Genomic DNA, 22,221 nt, shown 5'->3' on the forward strand with positions numbered 1-22,221 from the left:
ACTCCATCTTCCTTTACTTTCTCTGCCCCCCCCCCAACCCCATTTATTTACAATACAGGCAAAAAAAACTACACTAAGATGTCTTTAGGGACTTTGTTTTTTAACCTAAACTGTTAGTCTAACCCAGAGGGAAAATAGCCAACACACATTTATTATTATTATCATTTCTAAAGGAAAGTCACCCCAAGGTTGAGGTAAAAGCTGAATCTTTTTAAAAGATGATCTCAGGGGAAAGTCTGTGTTAAATGAAATAGTGTACCACCCCCTGTGTGAAAGAGAACACTTTCTTCTGGTTGAGTTTGTTGTTGATCTCTGAGAAGGGATCAAGGCCCTTTAAATAACTTGAGTGTGACTGTGAGTTCCTCTCCCGGTCATTAATGTCAGTGTGTTATCACCAGCAGTAAATGAAATGCAATGGTCAGGACTGATTAATTGTTCCATAAATCTCTTTCTGAGAAAGTATATTATGAGGCTTCCAGAATCATTTTTATGTTCCTCGCCAGCTTAGCCTTCCTCCAATAACATGGAATTCATGTACATAAAATCCTGGAATGTCTGGACATGTATGTGATGTGACTCACTCACACCTAGGAAGCATTTCTCTCATTCGGAGACTACAGAAGTGTGAGTTTCTTGAATCATAGATTTCATTAGCACAAACATGTTGGATTTTGCTAACATACCATAAGGCTTTATTAACGTACCTTACTTTATATATCCTACAGGCTTTGGCAATTCTTCATGTTTTATTTAAACAGGTTTACCTCGACCAAATGAGGCCCTGCTTAAGTCAAAGAGGAATTTCTCATAATCTCTCTTAGTTAGGACTGGAAGCTAGAAAGCGCCTGCAATGGCCCTGGCACCTTATTGATTCAGGTCCAATCTGAGGCCCCAGTTGGCTGGGACTCTGCTTTGGTCTAAGCTGAGTGAAATCTCTAGGCTTGATTGTGGTGGGGGGACCTTCGTATGCTGTTTGGAAACAGAGACCTTCATTATGCATATTTTCATTGGCGCCTATGTCACCCAGGAAAACCATTCAGCCAACAACATGAATGAAAGGTGAGATGCAGTTTTGCCTTCTCTAGAAGGGAACTTGCCAAGCTTGGGTTCTGTCCATCTGCCCATGCCCCCACTGAATTCTGTTGCTTCTGAAATAACTTAAATCTGATTTTCCTCATTGCTTGCTAGCTTCCACCAAGCTCCACCGTGAGAAAAATCCCATTAGCCTTCTTTGAAACAAATGATGCATTCTAAAAATTACATGTGCAGCCACTGGTTTTATTCTCTTACTAATTATAGTCAGTAAAGGGGGAGGGACAGAGGAGCATTATGCTTAAGAGAGTTATGGGTAAGTAAAAATCACAGGTAATTCCCATTTTCATATATCCATTTGGATAATTCTTCCCTTATTATCCTCCAAGGGATAGAGTTAATGACCTCCTAATTGTATTGTGGATTTAAAGATGAAGGAACTTCAAAGATCATCTGGTTCCTAATGTTACAGATGGAGAAACTGAGGCCCAGAAATGGGAAGTGACTTGCCTAAGGGAGTCAGTATAGAAAGGCACTGACTCTGTAGTAAGATAGGTTCAAATCCTACCTCTGTTGTGCACTCCATTGGTGACCTTGAGCAAGTGATTTAAACATATTGGAGCTTAGTTTCCTCTGCATAAAATTAAGGGAATGGACTAGGTGGCCTCTGGGGTCTCTTCTGGCTCTAAATCTATGCTCTTATACTATATTCACCAGGTCAAACGGTTAGTCAGTAATCCCAGAGTTATTTTCACTTCACAATATCGACCCTGGACTCTACTTACCCCCTCCCACTGCTGGAAGGAGATAATACTAAAAAATGTCCAAGTCAGGAAGCATCAGGAAGAAGAGAGTGCAGACTTGAGAGGGAAAGAGGAGCTACAGTCTCATTGGATCATCTCTCTCCCCAATTCCAAGTTCTTACGATCACTTGCTTCTTTGGGCTAGTGTCATTGCACCATGGGACAACCAGAGGCACAGTAGATAGAGCTGTGGGTGTGGAGTCAGGAACACTCATCATCCTAAATTCAAATCTTGCCTCAGACACTTATTAGCTGTGTGATGCTGGACAAGTCACTTCATCCTGTTTGCTTCAGTTTTCTAATCTGTAAAATGAGCTGAAGAAGGAAATGGCAAATCAATCCAGTATCTTTACCAAGAAAACTGTAAGTGGGGTCACAAAAACTCAGTATAAATGGACAACAACATCACATCATACTCCTATTCTTCAGGCAATATTTCACATCAAAAAGGTCCATACATGCCATTTTCAATAGAGTTAGATTTCATGAAACAAATAGCAAAACATTTATGTAAAATGTTGCTATCAAATCATGTATGTAACCTGTAACATATATCCTGTCATCAGTTTTGACTGACTGTCTCACTGTAAGACCTGCTCCCAATATCTCATGAGTGCTCAGTTAGACAAGAAATTTTCAAGAAATAAAGGGTGAACCAAATATCTTAGTTCACCTTTCTGTTATTAAAGGATTAAAACTCCTCTAAGACTTTTGAGATAATTTTGATTTTTAAAATAATTGTTGTTTACAATTTTAAAAATATGCTATCTTTTTTTTCTAGATGAGTAATTCTTCTCTATAGACTTTCTATGCAAACCAGAATGAGGTGAAATTGAAAAAAATACTGGAAAATTTTAATTTTTCTACTTAATTGTTCAATAGTAACTAAAATTTTGACTTAGTCCTTCACTTATCAATAACAATGATGTCATCAATATCAAGTGAAGCATATGAGAGACATGTAATTGCCAAAAATGCCACTGTCATGAAAGAGTGCCAGTGTAGAGCAAAAGAATGGAGATTTCATATAAGGGATGCAGTCCCCCAGAGGCTTTTATTTGCATTGCATTATGATCATTGCAAAAATCCCTGAAACACTGTAGAGATCCTAAATGCAATCCCTACTAATTTATGATAACCTAACTGTCCACACAAGAAAAGCAAAGTGGATGAAGAATGTCTATTAATCAATTAAAACCAAATTGCTCAATAAAAGAAACTTAGATAATGTGGTATATATATAAGTACAATTTTATATGTGTATATATACATATATGAATGCATATACACATATGTATACTGATATATAAATGTTTATATATACACATTCACGTATATTCATATATACATATGCATAAATATACATATACCAAATTATAGAAGTTTCTTATATTGAGCTGCTTGGTTTCATTTGAATGATGAATAACACATTTGTATTTCTTTCAAAGACAGGTCATCATAAATTATTATGGTTCTTATTTAGCAATATCTATCTTTTTATGGAGCTCATCCAGGAATATCTATCTATAGATATGGACATCTATCTATATGTGTATATTTCATACATGTGCATATACATATATGTGCGTGAACAATGCATCTTGGACCATCTATGTAAATGGACAATATGTTGGGCCTAGACTAGAACAGCAACTGCAGAAATTAACCAGGAGATTTAATGACCCCAAGCTCCTTCCTGAAACAAAAGACCAATCTGTTCAACAATATAATTTCACAGGTTGTCATATAGCTGTAGGTGATTGAAGTTAAGGATCACCCACATGGCAAAGGAGGGGTACACAATGTTCAAAAGCAAGCTGTAATGAATCACAAATGATGATTTTTGTAGGAGCATTGACATTTAGTAAGTAATCAAAAAGATGAATGACTAGTGACCTGTGGAGAAGATGGGCCACACATGCACCCTGCTCTGATAGAAGGATCTCTGCATCTGGGAGTTCCCTACATCAGCGAAATCATGTATCCCATCCCTATTTTCCATCCTGATAGGTCTTGTAGCTGAATAGGGTCCCATGAGATCTTTTGGCATTGCTCCTCGATTTCAGACAGATTTATTCTGCTAATACGAATTGGGAAACTGAAAATCTGTGGGGTTGAAGTGACACTTCCATGATCTCAGAACTAATAATAGTAATAATAATAACAATAATAACAGTAATAACAGCCATTTTTATAGCACGCTAAGGTTTGCAAAACAATTTATAGATATTTCATTTTATCTTCCATCACAACCCTGGGAGGGAGGTGCTATCATTCTCACTATTTTACAGATAAGGAAACCAAGGCTTACAAAGGTTAAATGACTTTCCAAGGTCACACAGCCAGTAAGTGTTCAAGAATAGATTTGAACTCAGATCCTCCTGATACTGGGTCCAATATTCTACTCACTGTACCAACTAGGTGTCAACTAGATTACAGCAGACCTTAGATTAGCACTTTCATCTCCCCTGTACTATAATGCCATTGTTTCCACTTCATCTGAAAGATTTTGCAGGGCCTTTCCAGGCTCTTTCTTCCATGCCAAGATGCTCTGGTGTGCTGTTTCCTTAAAAGCAGAGTGTTAAGAATGAGAGTTCTGCTTTCCCCATCTCCGTTCTCCCGTACTGGCGATTGATTCGTCATCTCAAGGCTCCATCCCTTTTTCAGGGCTGTCTGCACATGGAGAGCTTGTGGGAAGCATCAAAACCCCAGAAGTCAGCATGTTTTTAATTTAAAATGAGAGTCATTTGGGAGCATTGCTAATGCAGCACTTTCTACACCATTCTGTCTCTAGGAAAGCTGAAATGCATTCCTCCCAGGAAAGAACCCACAAAAGAAACAATGAAGTACAGTTGCTCTTCTCAATAAGCTGTTTGAAGGGCAGGCTATTCCTGGTCCATCCATTACCACATAAATAATTAAATACTTCGAGCCAGCAAGACGTTGGAAGTTCTGTGGAGGGAATTCACTTTAAATATTGGTATGCACAAAGCTCCATCAGTCATTAGCTCCTCCTCGTGCTTTTTATGGTCTGGACAGAGATTGGGTGCTTAATCATTAGTGTGACCTGGAGGTAGCTATTGGTTCTGTTATCCAGGACTGACCAGAAAAACAGACTAATGAGTAGCAACAATTCCTTATGCAATAACAACAAGGTTTATTTGCAGCTGCTTCCTCACCTAATTGGTTACATGACACCTGGGCTCATAGCTATCCTATGCCTTCAGGCTGTAGAGCAAGTTGGCTTCTAAGATGTCATCAATAGACTACTCCCACATAGCCATGACACAGAATAGCCCATCCACAGTGAAAGCACTCATAGTATGCCGGTCAATCAACTCTTAATGAAAAATGCTGTATATACTGGAAGTCTCTCTCAATTAATTTATGATTCATGTGATTGAGTGTGTGTATGTGTGTGTGTGTGTGTGTGTGCATGTGTCTGAGTAAATTCTATTAACTTCTAGGATCCATGATTTCAGTTGCGGGAGTACTTTTTTCATTGATGTAGACTTTCCAGATTTACTATGCTGTAGTCAACCTTCTAGAAATGAACTTTCTCACACTTAAATAGGCTAGATAATTCAAACCAAAGAACATTCCTTGAGTACCCACTACATGTTAGGCACTGTACTAGGCTCTGAGGATATAAAGTAAAAAATGCAAACAGTTCCTGCCCTCGAGGAGCTTACATTCTTCAGGGATAAAATAGTGTGCACAAAGAAAATTTAATACAAAATGTCTGCAAAGTAATCACAAAATGTTCAACAGAAATAATATCACTATGTCTTAATTATGCTATCTAACCTAGTAAGAAACTCTATAATTCACAATCTAATGGAAGAGCCTTCAGGAAGCCAATGTCCTTTCTATGCTAGGTTGAAGCATTGGAGTAGAAGTCTAGAGAAGGAGATATGTATTATGCAAAGATCATACACATACACACGCATGTGTGTATATCTACACGCTTTATTCATGCACATATATGTATATGTATGCATATACATGCCTACATAAGAAGGCATGCATACACGCACAAATATGCATGTATATATGCAGAGGAGCATATGCATGTATACATGCATACATATACACATGCATGCATGTGTGTACATACAACTTTTGAGATTTTGGAATTCTATTTGAATATCCTTTTGTCTGATGTTCTGGGATCTCACCTCAAACAGACTAATGAGGCCACCTCTGTGAAGATGTGATTTAGAAGAAGCTGGGAAGCTGTCCAGTTGCCCCCATCCTCTCTTCCTACTCAAATATTCTCTGTTGGAAATCAATGACTCTTTTCTTAGACTGATGTAAGGTTTTACTTTTAAATTTTACCTGGATTAGGGAAAGTGGCCAAGTATTTAGTTGGCAATAGACTCCTCTGCATGCCAGGTAAACATAAGAAGATCAACAAACATTTAAGTGTGAAATAAATGGTATCAACAAATGCAACATTAATCTTTTATAAAACAAATAATACACCCATAGATATCTGAGGATAAACCAAAGTTGAGGTGAGTAGATGACTTTCAAAAATGAGGATCCCTTGGGACCCTAATATTTCTCTAGGTTTAAGGGGCAAGTCAGTCTGCCCAAGAACCTTAGAGTAAGCTGTAGTACGCAATTTGTGTTTGGTCTCTAACATAGCTGTGCCTTTCTCTAGGGTACAGGTGGGATGTAAAGAAGAGGGTTTAATGAAGCAGTTATTCTAAGACTTTGAAATCTAAAAATAGGAGAGATTGATTTTTTTAAGAAAAACAAGCAATTTCTGATTTTAAAAGACGTGTATAGAATGTTACTGACTTTCAAGAAAGTTGTGATATTGTTGGGAAGGTAAGATTAATTCATATGAAATATGCAGATAATAACATAAGATGGTAGAAGTCAAATGACAAGAGCCATGGTGGATGAAATAAATGTTATAGGAGGTAAACTCTGAATTGCATACCATATAGTTGTTGGGAAAAACCTGAATTAAAGTCTTGAGTAATAATAAATGGGAGTGGGGGGTGATTCCTGTGGTAAGGAATGAATAATTAAAAGTACTAAAGTGGAATGGGTTTAAGTGGACTCTGTGTTTTCAACATTAATGCCAGCAAATGCAATGAAAGTCTCCACTGCCTTGTTAGGACTAAATACATAGGGTATCCCAAAATCAGAGTGAGCTTTAAGGTTGCTGAAACTTCTTTATTATAACATAAACATTTGTACTTCTTTGTCCATGGCAAAAGAAACTTAACCAAATGTGATCAATATTCATCTAAAAAGGAAGGAAGAATCTTGAGAGTATCAGATATTTCTTGGTCACAGAGAAACTTGGCCTCTGGTGGTCAATTCTGAGTGAAATAAATAAACCTTTAGTAAATGAAAGTTGAATATTCAGCCTAGACTTAGACATATATTCCATTGCTACCCCATTTTGTGAGATGATTCCTTCATTCATCTGGGGAAGGGTTGATTATTATAGTAACCATTCCAAGTATCTAAAGGGTACTGAGTTATCAATCATTAATTATGATATTATCAAGGTAAAATTTCACCTAGGAGTATTGTGAAATTGCTTTGTAACTGATAGGACCTTGAAATATGCACTCTTGAACTTCTATGGTGGTGAGCTACACGTAGTTACTAAAAGTTTTCAATATGGTCAGGCATGTGTGTGTTAGAAAGATTGATTATGGAGGAGATGGATTATATTTACCAGTCAGGAATTTATTGCCATAATCAAGGTAAGAATTCACAAGGGCCTAAAGTAGCCTAATAATGATGTGGGTTGAAAGGATGAAGATATTTAAAGGTAGGCTTAAAAACCTTGGCAATGAATTGCATTGTGGGAGGAGGAGGAAGAGGGAAGTGTAGATAATAACTTGTTGACTTTGAGTCTGAGTAACTGTGAATGACAATATTGTCAATGGAAACTAGGAAGATAGCAGCTAGGATAGATTTTGATGGGAAGATGAATCAGTTTAGGACATAATGAGTTTAAGCTGCTGGTAGGGCATCAGGAAGAAAATATCCAATAGGAGAGGTGAGTCTGGAGCTCAGGGGAGTAGATGATAGCTAAAGATAGAAGTGTTTAAACATTCTAGATAGAGGGAGAAAGTAAATAAGCCTATCAAAGAGTATGAGATGTAGAGACAGAGAGTCTGACTCCAAAGATGAGGTCTCCATTAATACTCTGATGCTTCAGTACAGCATAGTAGTGGAACTAGGTTTTCCAAAACCTAAGCCAAGCAAATAGATCTGCCTGATCATCATAAGATAGCAAGACTTTTAGTTGGAGCTCAGTGATCTACTCTATGTTGATTGTCCAAAAGCTAAGGTAACCAGAGACTAATTACCAGATTTGGCAGCAAGATCATGACCTTGGACTCAAGTAGCTTTCTAAGATCTACTTCTGAGTTATAAGAAGCTGGTGAAATGTGTAGTCATACTAATGAAATTACACATCACTGAAGTGTCAGAGAAGGGGAAACCAGACTATCATTTTTGACACATAGGTAACAGGAAGGAAGCAACTATAAAACGGGAAATCACTGTGCTAGAAGAGATGGAGGCAATATGTAATCAAAGGAATAGATGAGAGGCTAACTTTTTAAGGAGCTGTAGGACATTTATCCTATAAGAAAGGAGGGCAGGAAAGGAGAAAAGAAGACAGTGAAAAAATATTTTGACCTATGGGAGAGAGAACTGGGATATAATGTTTCATGTAATGTTTCCTTAATCTTTTCAGTAAAGCAAGAAACATGTGAGTTAATCTGTTGAGAGGGGAGTGGTATACGGTTAAGGACTTAATAGAAGAGAAGATTTTGAATAGCTTTTTGGACAAATGTGATAGGAAATAAACAACTTACTTTATTATTATTATTTAAAAGATCATTTTCTAACAGAGGGAGGTAATTTAAAGACAGTATACTATTTTTAGGAGACACAGTCACCACAATTTTATGATTTCCTCCAACTATGCTGCATTACTGAGGAACAGGAGTGGAGGAGATAGATGTGTATGTGTGTTCAGGGTGGGGCAGGTTGGGAGAATGGGGAGGTGGTACAATTATTCAGCCAATATAACTAAAATATTGTTCAATTTTTATGCTTATAAAGCTTGGAAATCCACTTTACTAATTTAGACAAAATCCCTGAGGGAGATAAGACCCAATTAATATGAACAATTACGTTAGACACGTAAATAAATACCAGACGATATTATGGAAACATCATAAAGGGTTGTTGTTTTATTTTTTTTTACAATTACAAGGTTATAGTAAGGAGTAGATTGGTGTCATAGTGGCAAAAGTATAAGATTGAGGTTGAGATGCCTCACATACTACCTAGCTATGTGACATTAGGCATGTGACTTAATTGCTCTATATCTCAGTTTCCTCATCTGTAAAATGATGGGACTGGACTTGAATTCTAGGGTCCCTTCTTGATCAAAATCTATTATTATTTTGCAATTATTTGTAATTTTTATATCCATGTGAATGGCTATTCTAATTGCTGTTACTGGCACTGGCACTCTTGCCATCACCATCATCATCAGTCTTAGGCATTAGCAGGACAGGAAATATGAAAATTAAATAAATGTGACATGAGGGACTTCAAAGGAGAGATGGCTGAGCTAAAAGATCAAGACTGTGAAGGAAGCTAGAAGAGGAAAGTGGATTGGGAGAAGAGGGAATAAATAAATATCATTAGTAGGTCAAAAAGCAGATCCAGAAGGAATGAGAGACCAAAAGTTGTGGCCAGAAGATCGTAGAACTTCATAGCTGATCTGGGGATAGAGCAGTGTCTAGTGATTATGGAGTCTAGCGTATAACCACTGCATTGGCCAGCAAAAGCAGAGTAGGGAGAGAGACCATAGGAGTTGTAAAGCTAAGGATCTAAGATGCCAGAATATTACAAAAGCCATTGATGTCAATATTGTCATTGACAAGGATTATGGCGGAGGACAGGAGAAACTTTCCTGAAATGGCTTGCTTTGTTATTTTCCTGCTTATTTCCTTCTTTTATATACTGCTCTTGCTTTGTTTAATTAGAAGACTAGAGGAGAATGTTTCCTTACCCTCTTGCCTCTTTTATTCACATCTTTGGAGCTATTTCATCCAACCTATTCATCATAAAATAATAATTACAATGATAAATAATTGACAATAAGAGCTGTCATTTATATAGTACTTTAAGGTTTAAAAATAACTTTACACATATTGTTTAATTGTATGCTCACAGCAATCCTAAGAGATCAGCACTAGTATTAGCATCCCCCTTTTATAGATGAAGAAAGTAATGGGAGGAGTGGCTAGGTGGCACAGTGAGTAAAGCGCCAGCCCCTGAGTCAGGAGGACCCGAGTTCAGTTCCAGCCTCAGACATTTAACACCCACACAAAAAAACTAGCCGTGTAACTTTGGGCAAGTTACTCAACCCCAATTGCCCTCCAAAAGACAAAAGAAAAAAGTAAGGCAGATAGAAGTTAAGTGACTTGTCCAAGGTCATGCAGCTAGTTACTATTTGAGGCCAAATTTGAACTCAGGTCTTCCTGACTCCAGGTTCAATGTACTACTAGACCTGGCAGCATCAATGATGCCACAATTAATAAAGAGATGGTGGCCTACTGAAGAGTCATAAACTTAGACTCTCATCAGTCACAAATCCTGCTAAATTCATTTCAGTTCAACAAGTATTTATTAAATACCTACTATGTTCAAGGCTCACCTAACATTGAAATTTCACACTGGGGTTGAATTGAACTGACTGGCAAACAACCAACTGATAAGTGAGTGAAAAAAATAAACTAATGCATCATATCTAGCCACCTCCAAACAATGAATCACATCCTCTCCATTTATCCATCAGGAAAATCAGGCATCCTGTCGTCTACCCTACCACTGGCATGTGTATTCTCCTCCCTTCTCTCCCCACATCCCTAGGCCCTTCCACAGCTTACTCTGTTGGCAATAATCAAAGAAATACCAAGACTACTTCTGGAAAAGTCATGACAGTTTACTCACGATTCTTATAATTACAGACCAAACTCCCTTGTTTGACTACCATTCCCCTTGTAAGCATTGTCTTCCCTTTTTAGAATGCAAGCTCCCTACAGGCAGGGACTGTTTAATTTTTTTTTATTTGTATCCTTAGCCCCTACTACAGAACCTAATGCATAGTAGGCTCATGCGTTTTTCATTGATTCATTCCACTACATATACAGTAGAGATTGAGACTAGACCTATGATTTCATTTTTATAGGGAACTTCCAGTAAGAAAAGTCCTTCTATCACCTGCTATACAACCTAAATGCCTAGAGAATTGTCTAGTATAATGAGACATTAAGTATTTCATTCAGGATCCCACAGCCAATATATATCCTAAGTAGGATTACAATACAGGTCTTTCAGATTCTAAGTCTGGCTCTCTATTTAATATGTCATATTGCTTAAGACAAAAATGACAATAGCCCCTAAATTCTACTTGGGGAAAACAACAGGTACAGGAATGAAATTCTCCATACAGGCATGAGAGTTGCTTCTGCTTCTTTCACTAGGGATACCTATGTAGCCATTGTCCCCTCCTTCCAAGTAGGCCTGCCATGAACTGTCAACCTTCCATCTCCCAAGCTGAGCATTCATGAGTCAGAAAGGAGTCTCTCTCACTTCTCCATGAGCACGGATCTCTGATCTTCACATCCCATTAAAAAGAGTTGAGAAGCTGCCTGCTTTCAGCAGGGGTCTACAGCCATCTGAATAAACCTCCTGCTGATTCTTTGGAGGCCCTTATGGCATTTGGCACATTCCTTTCCCTTCCCAGATCCTGTGAAGACTGACATCCCCTTTACTTGTTTACTCAGAGGATCAATCAAAAGATACCTTCCCACACAAGACAGCTCTCCCTTCCCCTCCTTCATTTCCTGCATGCCCAGACTGGGGCCTGGTTGGAAGCACACAATGTCTTCCTCTTTGTCTGGATGCAGGCCTGAGGCTGGGCAGAGAAGGAGCCGACAGCAGCTGCTGCTTTGGTAGTCTTGACATTCTGCCACGTCAACACTAGCCTCTGCTGATTTTTCCTCAGCACTTTTCTGATGGACTCGAAATTCCCTTGTTGGCTCTCTCTGAATGGACTCAGAATGAGAGAGGCCTCTCTAAACCTTGGGGTTAGATCAACTGTCTAGTGAGCTCTCCTCCTACCCTAACTAGAGGATATGGATCAATTTAATAGTCTTTGGCTCATGAATAGAAATTCAGTTCAATATGGCCTTTGCCAATAATACTCATCTAAGGTCCTGCCCCCAGTTTCTGCCTGCCTGATTGTACCATTCTTCAGCTTTCAGACCTCCTTCATTCCTTTTTGGATAGAGAGAGGAATGGGTCTCATGGATTAGGGGGGAATATATATCTGTATTTTCACTTGATTTTACAAAATCTTTTCAGTCAGCTTGAGTATTTTCTTCATGGTTGGGGAGGGAGAATACAATTCCCACTAGTAAACACAAATATAACATATTGTCCTTTTCCAATTTTATTTTTGGACTGGGTGTATTTTTTGATCAGTGAAAGAACTGTTCTACTAAACAGAAGAGCAACTACAATATGGAATGAGGGAACCACTTCCTGATACCATGTTGTGTCAGGTAATAGTAAAATAGAAAAGGTACAGAAAGAACTGGAATATGGCAGGTTTTAGTAGTACCAAGCTACTCCAAATTAAATCTACTCAAAAATCACTATCATATCTAAAAAGGAAAGACCAAAACTCTAATAGATCAAACTAAAACCCTAATAGATCTCCCAAGGAATAAGAGGATTATCAATGAGAAATTCTGTCTTATAAAGGAAGACTCCAGGAAGAAAGGAAACAATCATTTACTAAGTGCCTAGTATGTGTTGATTGCTCTACAAATACTATGTCATTTGATCCTGGGAAGCAGGTACCATTGATAACCACATTTTATAGTTGAGGATCCATCCAATCTGGACATTCCCGATACCTGGAATGTCCTCCCTCTATTGAACTCAATAAGGTTGGGACTGTGTGGTTGTGGCTGTGCTTCGTTCTCTCAGAGGACCAGGACATCAAGGAGATGATGACATGACTAGTTGACTTCAATTTAAATGAGGGAGGGATGTGCACAGTCACCAGGCTCATTTTCTCCTCCAGAGCCATTTGATATCAATCAGGATGGCTGGAAATGACCCAGGATGCAACTCAACAAGATGCTATGCACAGAGTAAGCACTTAGTGTTTGCTGAGTGAGTTCATCAATATTCACTTTTTGATCCTTAGAGTAAAAATCCTGTTTCAGTTCAAGTTAAGTATCTGAAGCAACTACATTTAGGTGGAAAGAGGTGCATAAGTTCCTCTTTCCATTATCTCTCTGCTGATATTTTCCTGGAGAAAACTGTTTAATTTTGTCTTTATATGCCCAGAACTTAACAAAGGAGCTGGGGGCTTTGTGGTATTTAACAAATTATTGATGATTTTTTGATAGCCAAGCTCTTCTGGTGCCATGAGTCCATTGTGCATTGGTTTCTAGTGATATGAAGCAGAAAAGGGGCTTTGGGAACACACTCCAGACCATGACAAGTGAAACTTGAGTGTGCAAGGCAAGTTCAACAAACTTTTGCATTTGGCCATGTGAAAAAAGTATAATGGAACAATTCTTGACCTAGGGTTGATGCAATATAAACAGAGTTGACTTTCACCTTGCAAACATAGTCATTTTAAAGGACTTGTGTAAATACTACAGTATGATGAAATCTCTCAACATTATTCTTCTAAGTATGATATAATTTCTGAGTCTTAGGATCATCTAAATAACTAAGGTGACTGGATGCCACTCCACGTGAATTTTTATAGCAGTTCCTGGATATGAATATGATTTACTTCAAAAGCATATTATCTCAGTATGGTTCTTCTTACAACAGAATCCATATTGCATAACCTTTGTTCTGTAAATACAAAGTCAGTATAACCTTCTGCAGTCTAAGCAGGAGATTGGAATGTCTGAATAGATCTTTATAGATTGTAGAGTTTTTAATTTACTGATTTTAGTTGAACCTGTTTGGAAGTGTCTCCTACCTATAAGTCATGAACATGTTCATCTTAGACACTGCACTATTAATTTCTGTTACATACAGAGATATTTAAATGAAAACTCATCTTTTCAAAATCAGTACTTTTAAGTGTTGCTTTATGGCTAAGAATTATGGGATAACAAAACCTCTCAAGTTTCAAAATTATAAGTAAGTCAAAAGGCATTGAAGAAGCATACTATAGGAATGAGTAGGCTCTAACATATTTCTAATGATAACTTATGTGCAAGAAGGGGATGAAAGATGGCCATTCAAGAGACATATGGTACGAATAAGGTAGTGCAAGAAGGATAAATGATAAGAGCTATACAGCTCTTGATAAAGATATTGGAGTGTTTTTTTTCATTCCCTTCTCTAGCTCATTTTAAATGAGGAAACTGAGGCAAGCAGAGTTAAGTGACTTGCTTAGGGTCACACAGCTAGTAAGTGACTGAGGCCATATTGGAACTCAGGTCTTCCTGACTCCAGCCTTAGCACTCCCTCCACTATGCTGCCTACATGCCCATGGAGTACATTTACCAGGTTTTTCATTTCTTTTGTGAAATTTAGATATTTAATCATCAACATATACTTTCAGCAATTTCACATATTGAACAAATGTCTTGGGTGAAATAAAGTGAGGTTTCTCAGTGTACCAGATCCAATTTTATGGGATCTACAAGCCATCTGAAGCACCATTTATCTGTGTTCAAACCCCTATATTTTGTTAAGTATTTTTGCCAAGGTATAAGTGTTTTTTTGTCTGAATTATCAGGAAATGAATTGATACCAATATTAACTAAAGTAGTCATTTTAAGGACAAGGGTGGCTCAGATTCCAAAAGGGAAGACACATTCAATTACTTACTGGTATTACTTGAGGAGGGTTTTATATTTCCTGTGGTTGTTCAGTTTTAACAGGAGCCTGGCTTCTTTGGTGGAAAGGCTTCCATATTGAGTAATAGTCAAACAAACAGTGTATGAGAAAGCCTGACATCATATTGGGTGTAAGGATAGGTGCTGAAAAGGAACAAAACAGTAAAAGGAAGTGAAAATGAATACAAAGACAAGGATTGAACCACAGCACCTGCAGCATCCATGCAGGAAGTGTAACCCAGGTGTCAATGGGACAAAGTAGGACAGGGCAAGGAATGCATATGCTCTCAAGAAGTTAATTAACCTTGTCAGTTAAGGAAGCATCATTAGCAAGAGCTGTCTTGGCTATTTATGGGTCTTGGCTTTAACTTTTACTTTCTTTAGTCAGATTAAAGTTCATCTAAAATCTATGTCTGTTAGCATTATCCCTACATGGAGGTAGCAGCCTTTTTCTCCTTTTGTTACAGAGAACCTAGATAAAGGTCAAATTCTGTTGATAGCAGAAGGAATCCTAAATGGAAACATGAGTTCAAAAGTATGATGGCTGCTAAGTCCCCCAGATTGAACCCAGTCCATGTAAATGGGGAGCCTTGGTTCTTAGTCACAAGTTACATACATGGCACGCCAGTTGAAAAATGTCATTGAAAGATAACTACCAGTTATGCCTGACCATACCCTCAACTTTTTTTAACACCTTGGCTACAATCCTACCTGTACCTGAGGAGATGACAAGAAATCAGTCTTCCTTCAAACATAATTTCCCACATAAACCATGACAACAGACATGACTTGTCTAAAGCAAGATTGCAAAGTGAACGGAATTTATCTTGTATCTTCTACACTGGTTCATTTAGAACATCCTATTCAACCCAGTCTCTTTTGACATTCCTACTCTCTCCTCTGGATCCCCAGCATGCTTGTGAACCCATATCACCCCCATCTTGGGTTTCCCCTAGCCAAAAGTACCACACATTCTGGGCATATTCGTCCTACAACATACTTGACCTGCATTCTATTTCCTAATAGAATTCCCTATTCTAGGGTCTAAGTAGGTGACAGTGTGACCATTTTAAGGTAAGCCATACTGGTTGATGTTAATGTTTTTGATCTGTTTCTCCTTCCAGGTAATATGAAGAGTCAGGTTCCACTTAGCTGATGGTGAAATAACTTTAACCATTTACATCCCAACCTAGTTAGCTTTTAAAAGGCCTGCGGATGATCAAAATAGCTGTCACAAAATTCACATAGAAGAGTCCTTAGGAGGACTCCTGAGGTCAGCCTCGCTCTGAGAATATTTCATAAACAATTTAAAAAGCTGCAGTTATATGCCTTTCCCATCCATAGCAGATTGAAACAACACATAAGGTAGGTGGATCTGGGAGCTTCAGTAGGCAGGCCCATTGGCAGGATCCAAAAGGGAAAGCTGAGAGCCTGATAGCAATCTGAGATACAGTATCCTATAAAAAGCAGACACAAGAACTCTTAAGGCAGAATGCTGTTGTTCAGTCATGCCCAGCTCTCCATGACCCCATTTGGGGTATTCTTGGGAAAGATACAGGACTGGTTTGTCATTTCCTTTTCCAGCTTGTTTTATAGATGAGGAAACTGAGGCAAACAGGGTTAAGTGACTTGGCCAGCATTACAAGGTTAGTTATTGTGTGAGGCCATATTTGAACTCAGGAAGATGAGTCTGCTTGACTCCAGGGCCTGCAATCTGCTCACAGCACCACCTAGCTGCAGGTAAAGCAGAATAGTCTGGTCTTACTGGTATGGGCAGTGAGGGGGTGAGAGAGTCTAGCTCTTCTCACCAAGAGATCAATCACCTGCTTACCTAAAGTAGAGCCTGTAGACCTTGCCATTAGTCCTATTAAAAGACATTCTAAGAACCGCAAGACATTTCTCTATTTCTATCATTTCTATCCACCCTACAGCTAACCTGTATATCTGTGTGTGTGTTGCCTCCCCCAATTAGAACGTGAGCTCTTTGAATGCAGGAACTATCTTGATTTTCTATTTTTATTCCTTGCCCTTAGTAAAGGTTTAATAAATGCTTTGCCATTACTTTTATACCTGCTAATGAGACAATTCGGGAAGACTTGAGTTCAAAGTTTACCTCAGACATTTACTAGCTCTAGTAGACAAGTATCACAATTTAACCTCTCAGTATCATTTCTTTCATCTGCAAAATGAGGGTGGGGTTAGGAATAGCATCAACTTTGAGGTATTCATCTGAGGATCAGATGAGATTCTGTCTATAAACTGATTTGCAAACTTTAAAGAGAAATATAAATGTTGTTGTTCAATCATGTGCCCAATTTGAGGTTTTCTTGGCAAGGATATTGGAGGGGTTTGCCATTTCTTTCTCCAGCTCATTTTACACATTAGGAAACTGAGACAAACAGGGTCGTGTACTTTCCCAAGGTCACACAGCTAGTAAGTGTCTGAGACTGGATTTGAACTCAGGAAGAGGAGTCTTCCTGACTTCAGGCCTAGGACACTATCCATTGTGCCACCAAGCAACTTTATAAATGTTAACTATTATCAATAGATAGAAGCACATCTCTTGTCCTCTGTTAAAGGAGATAGAGAAGCCTTTGATACATTTTGGAAAAAGATTCTACTGCAAATGATAATTTTCTTAACTAAGGACTTAAAGGGTTTAATTTCAATAATTAATATTTCAGAGATAGAGAAGCGGAGCTATAAACATGAAGACCTAAGTTCAAATCCAACCTCAGACACTTACTAAATGTATGATTCTGGGCAGGTCACTTACCCTCCATCTGCCTCAGAAATAATAATGGCTCTTATCTCACAAAGTAGTTGTAAGGACAAAAATGAGATATTATTTGGAAAGTGCTTTGCAAACTAGAAAGCACTAGAAAAATGATGATAACAATGGTGGTGGTGGTGGTGGTGGTGGTGGTAAAAGTTCATTTACATGGAACATAGCAATGTATGATTATTCTGGGCAAAGCCGACAGTTTTATATTTGGCTTTTCATTGTGTTTGCTATACCATGTGAATACTGCATGCTTGAAAGCTTACTAAGTAATGGAGTCTTTGCAAAGATGAGTAAGACATGGTCCCCAAACTCAAAGAGCTTATAATTTGGTGCGGGAAATATGATAAGAACATAGATATATGAACATAGAACTATAATAGAAATGAGATGTGTTAAATGCATATGAAAGAGAATGCTCTGAGAATTCTAGGGGGGGTGACTGAGTTGGGGGCAATTGATGATGTCTTCATGGAGAAGAAAGGGAACTTAAAAAATAGAAAGGAAGGAAGGGAAGAAGGGAGGGAGGAAGGAAGGGAGAGGGGAGGGAGGTAGGAAAGCAGGAAAGAAAGAAAAAGAGAAAGAAATTACAGAGAGATATGGCCAGCAGAGTGTTTGATTTAAAATCTGTAAAACCTCCATTCTAGTTCTCTAGCAATAACCATATTATCATGAACATGTCACAATCTTGCTGAGCCTCGGCTTGCTGATCTGTTAAATGGGTATTATAATCCCTATTATGCCTATCTCGCTAAGTCTTTGTGAAGAAGGAACTTGAACTTTAAAGTGCTCATTAAAAGTCTGACATTTTTATGTCAAGTTACTTTGCATGAGGATTCACTGCCCCCTCCCAGTTAAACTGCATAGAAGCTCATTGACTGAATAATAAATTCTTTTTTTTTTATAATCCCTCGGCAATATTTAGTATGGTGTGCTGCAAAGTGTTATCAGGGAACAAGTGTTTACTTACTAGTCAGATTAGCAATAGAGCAGGAGACCAATTCCTTCTTCCAGGTAATAAAACAGGTGCTAATACTTTCCACCTGGGCTGTTGCAATAGCTTGCTTAACAGGTCTAACCTCATCACTCCCATGTTCCCTGACTCTCAGTTGCTCACCATTACCTTTCAAATTCCAAAGGCCTAGTAATCAAGACCCTCCACAACTTGACTCCAATACGCCCTTATAGATTTAGTTCACATCACTTCCCTTAATTTACTCATCATCCCTCCCATACCCCGCCCCTTTCACCTGTAAAGGGACTTTTACATAATTGAGGCAGACAACTGAGGTCATTTTGGGATGTCTGAAATAATTTAATTGTCTCGAAGCATGATTTTTACCTTACTGTTTTCTGGTCTCAGATGGCATCTATAGGGGTTGCTTAGGTGATATTTCCCAACTTAATCAATGAAGCCTGTCCTCTTCATGGGGTACCCTAAAGAGAAAACTAAAACCAGCTGAAAGTAAGGCCTGAAGCACCACATGAGTTACTTTCCAGTTTAGATCTTTTTCTCCCAAATTTTCCCACAACTGTCCAGGTAGAAGTCATCCTACATAGTCTGTCTTTCTTCTTTTGAGGACCTTAAGATGGGGAACCTCATTCTACTATAACCCGCTTCTTAGAGAAAGCATGGAAGCATAAATCTGGTGACATCACCCCTTGGATCCTGCATTCATGTCTAGGCACAGCTATATCTGGAAGAAGTATGAAGATGAATTGGAGAGAGTTCAGAGATGTGCAACAAATATGATAAAGGTATTGGGAGATATGAATTATGTGGCAAGACTGACATTCCAGGCTACATATCCATAAATAAAACTTGCTGGAGTGAGAAGGTGATGCCATGTTACTACTACAAAGATATAAGCAACCTGGGAGCAAGAGAAATGGTCACAGCTCAAGCTGTGCATAACTTACAATAATGAATGAATTTTATTATATATTTAAAAGGAATAGCAAGTTGTATGTAATAGATTTATAGTTTTATGTGCAATCATATTTTTTCCTATTTTTTCTATTTCACTATATTATTGAAATGCTTGTTTTATTTCTTAGGTTCAGAATAAAATAATTTTTTAAAGTAAAAAAAAAATACACAATGAATGCATAGTAACTAGCAAAAAGAAAATCTGGATTCCAAAAGTTAATATGTGAGTCCCTTATTTGGAATTAGGAATATATTTTTTTCACATACCCCAAAATTACAAATGATATCTAGTCCAGCATGGTTATTAGCAGATCCTTGAACCTAACAAATCTATCTCCTCCTTCCACACCTTTGCAGAGTCCATTCCCCAGGCCTGGAATCCGCTCCCTCACTTATCTCTATTTCTCAGAACCCTTGTCATTTTTCTAGGCTCAGCACAGGTACTGTTGTTTCCTTGTGTTCAACTCTTTGTGAAACTATTTGGGGTCTTCTTGGGAAGGACACTGAAGTGGTTTGCCATTTCCTCCTCAAGCTAATTTTATAGGTGAGGAAAACGAGGCAAACAGGGTTAAATGATCTGCCCAGGGTCACACAGCTAGTAAGTGTCTGAGGCCAGATTTGAACTCAGGCCTTCCTGATTCCAGGTCCAATACTCTCTATTCACTGGACCACCAAGCTGCCCAGGTCCTACTTCTTCCCTGAAACCACGGATCCTTAGTGCTCTTCCCTGACTCAGTTTCCTTTGATCTATGCTGATTTAGCAAATCGTATATCTCCTTTAAATAATTAGTTAATTATAATATATTCACATTAAATATTTATTTATATTTATTATATATTTATTAGTCAATCTCCCATTGCTGCACAGTGGTAACTATTGCAATTTTCTCTTTGTACTCTTTTTTTTTCTTCTGACAGATAGCAGTGTACTTTGCATATAGTAAGCACTTAATATTTGTTGAATTGAATTGAACTGAACTGTATTCTCTTCTAGGTTAGATTGTTTTAGTTTTTTAACAAGAATCCACCTTTATTGCCAGAAATGAATGCATGTTTTCTGACAGTAAAAGAGAAAGTGGATGAAGCCACAAACGTCAGTTTAACCTAAAATGTACCTGACTAGGATTGGCCTGGGCATGGAGAAGGGGCCATTGTAGTGCAAAAGGGAGAAGGAGGAAAAAGTGGTTTTCTTTCTCCCACTTTGGGCGTAACCAACAATAGGGGAAAATATGAAATAAATGGAATTTGTTTTTGATAGCAGCCCATCTCCTTTTCTGAACCTCTCTCTTACCTCCCTGTGCCCCTCTCCTTCAGACTCCAGTGAATCATTATTGCTCTAAGGTCCACTAAAGCAGCACTACTTTTGGGAGCTATAAGGCTCTCCTCTTTCAATGTCCTACATGCTCCTATTAAAAACTTTTCCTGATCTAATAAAAAAGTTCCATTCTTCCAGTGTTGTTGATTATAGTTAGGTGTTAAGAAGGGGATTGAATTGATTAAACAAATCCACTCTATGCTTGGAATGACAGAGACCACTTTGGAAAAACAAAACATTTGTATTTGGTAAAATTCAAGGTGATATGCTACAACTGGGAAAAATTGTACACAATTTAGGGAAAGCTGTTTTAGGAATGAGGGTGATGAAGAAGACAATTTGGACTTGCTGGGTAATCTCTGTGTGGAGTCAGATATCTTAAACTGTTCTTTTTTTCTCAAATTTGTTCCTGCCTCCAAATCTCAGCCCTCAGGAATCTCTTAGTATTACTTCACAATGGCTTCACAATGGTGCCAGGTCCTCTGGTGGGGGGTGGGAAGGGGCAGTCATTTATAAATGAGTCCCATGTGTGTAAGTTGAAGCCTCTCTGTATCAAAAAGTGCTTTCTCCGAATGAGGCCAACCACATACCAGACACCGAAGGGCAGGCATTTAATGAGCTTGATTAGGCTTCCAGGAACCCAGGTTACACTGCTATTCTCAGCTGATGTTATCCAGATGAAGGAAACTCTCTGCGGTTATATGCGGGGAAAGTGGGGTGGAAAAGACATCCTCCCCAACAGTAGGGTGGATATATACCTGGACCTCGTGCCATTCTGTGCTTTTCTTCCCTAATAACATAGAAGCTTTTTTCAAGTTGAAATTGTTTCACTATTTATATTCCCTCCTAGTTTCTGGTACATATTAAATGTTTGCTGATTGGTTATTTAATAGGAGACATTGACTATAGACGACTGGATATGGAATCAGGAAATCATAGGTTTGAATCCTTCCTTAGACATTTACTAGCTACGTGGCCTTGGGCGAGTCACTTAACCTTTCATACTACTTCACAAGGCTGTTGTCTTTTAAATATAATTGGTAAATATTTGATGAAGTAAAAATATTTTAAAAGAAAAATACATAAATGCTTATTATTTTTATTTTTACTTATCATCATTATCATTATCATGCCTTATCCACTGTGATACATTCACATACATTATTTCTCATGCATTGGAATGAGCTTTTTCTGCTTTAGAATGTAAGCCCCTTGAAGGCACAGGCTCTTTTGTTTTCACTGTACCCCTAGCCTAACCCTGTGCTTAAAGCAAGGCAAGTTCTCACTAAAGTCTTATGGTCTCACAGTTAGAAATTTTCTCCCTGCCTTCCACTTCTTTCTTTCTTTCTTTCTTTCTTTCTTTCTTTCTTTCTTTCTTTCTTTCTTTCTTTCTTTCTTTCTTTCTTTCTTTCTTT

The 22,221-nt window shown here is 38.1% G+C and overlaps 1 long non-coding RNA gene across 1 annotated transcript in view; it reads left to right on the forward strand.

Moving 5' to 3' along the window:
• Positions 1–820: 820 nt before the first annotated feature.
• LOC138174235 (uncharacterized) overlaps positions 821–22,221 on the forward strand; it is a 59,859-nt gene continuing 38,458 nt past the window's right edge. The window contains exon 1 of the long non-coding RNA XR_011171642.1: positions 821–1,059. This is a non-coding gene — a long non-coding RNA (uncharacterized lncRNA). The remainder of the gene's footprint in view (positions 1,060–22,221) is intronic.

Source organism: Petaurus breviceps, unplaced genomic scaffold, assembly GCF_028583685.1.
Source record: "Petaurus breviceps papuanus isolate PSGF00001 unplaced genomic scaffold, PetGlider_PUasm1.0 688, whole genome shotgun sequence".
Taxonomy (NCBI): Eukaryota; Metazoa; Chordata; class Mammalia; order Diprotodontia; family Petauridae; genus Petaurus; species Petaurus breviceps.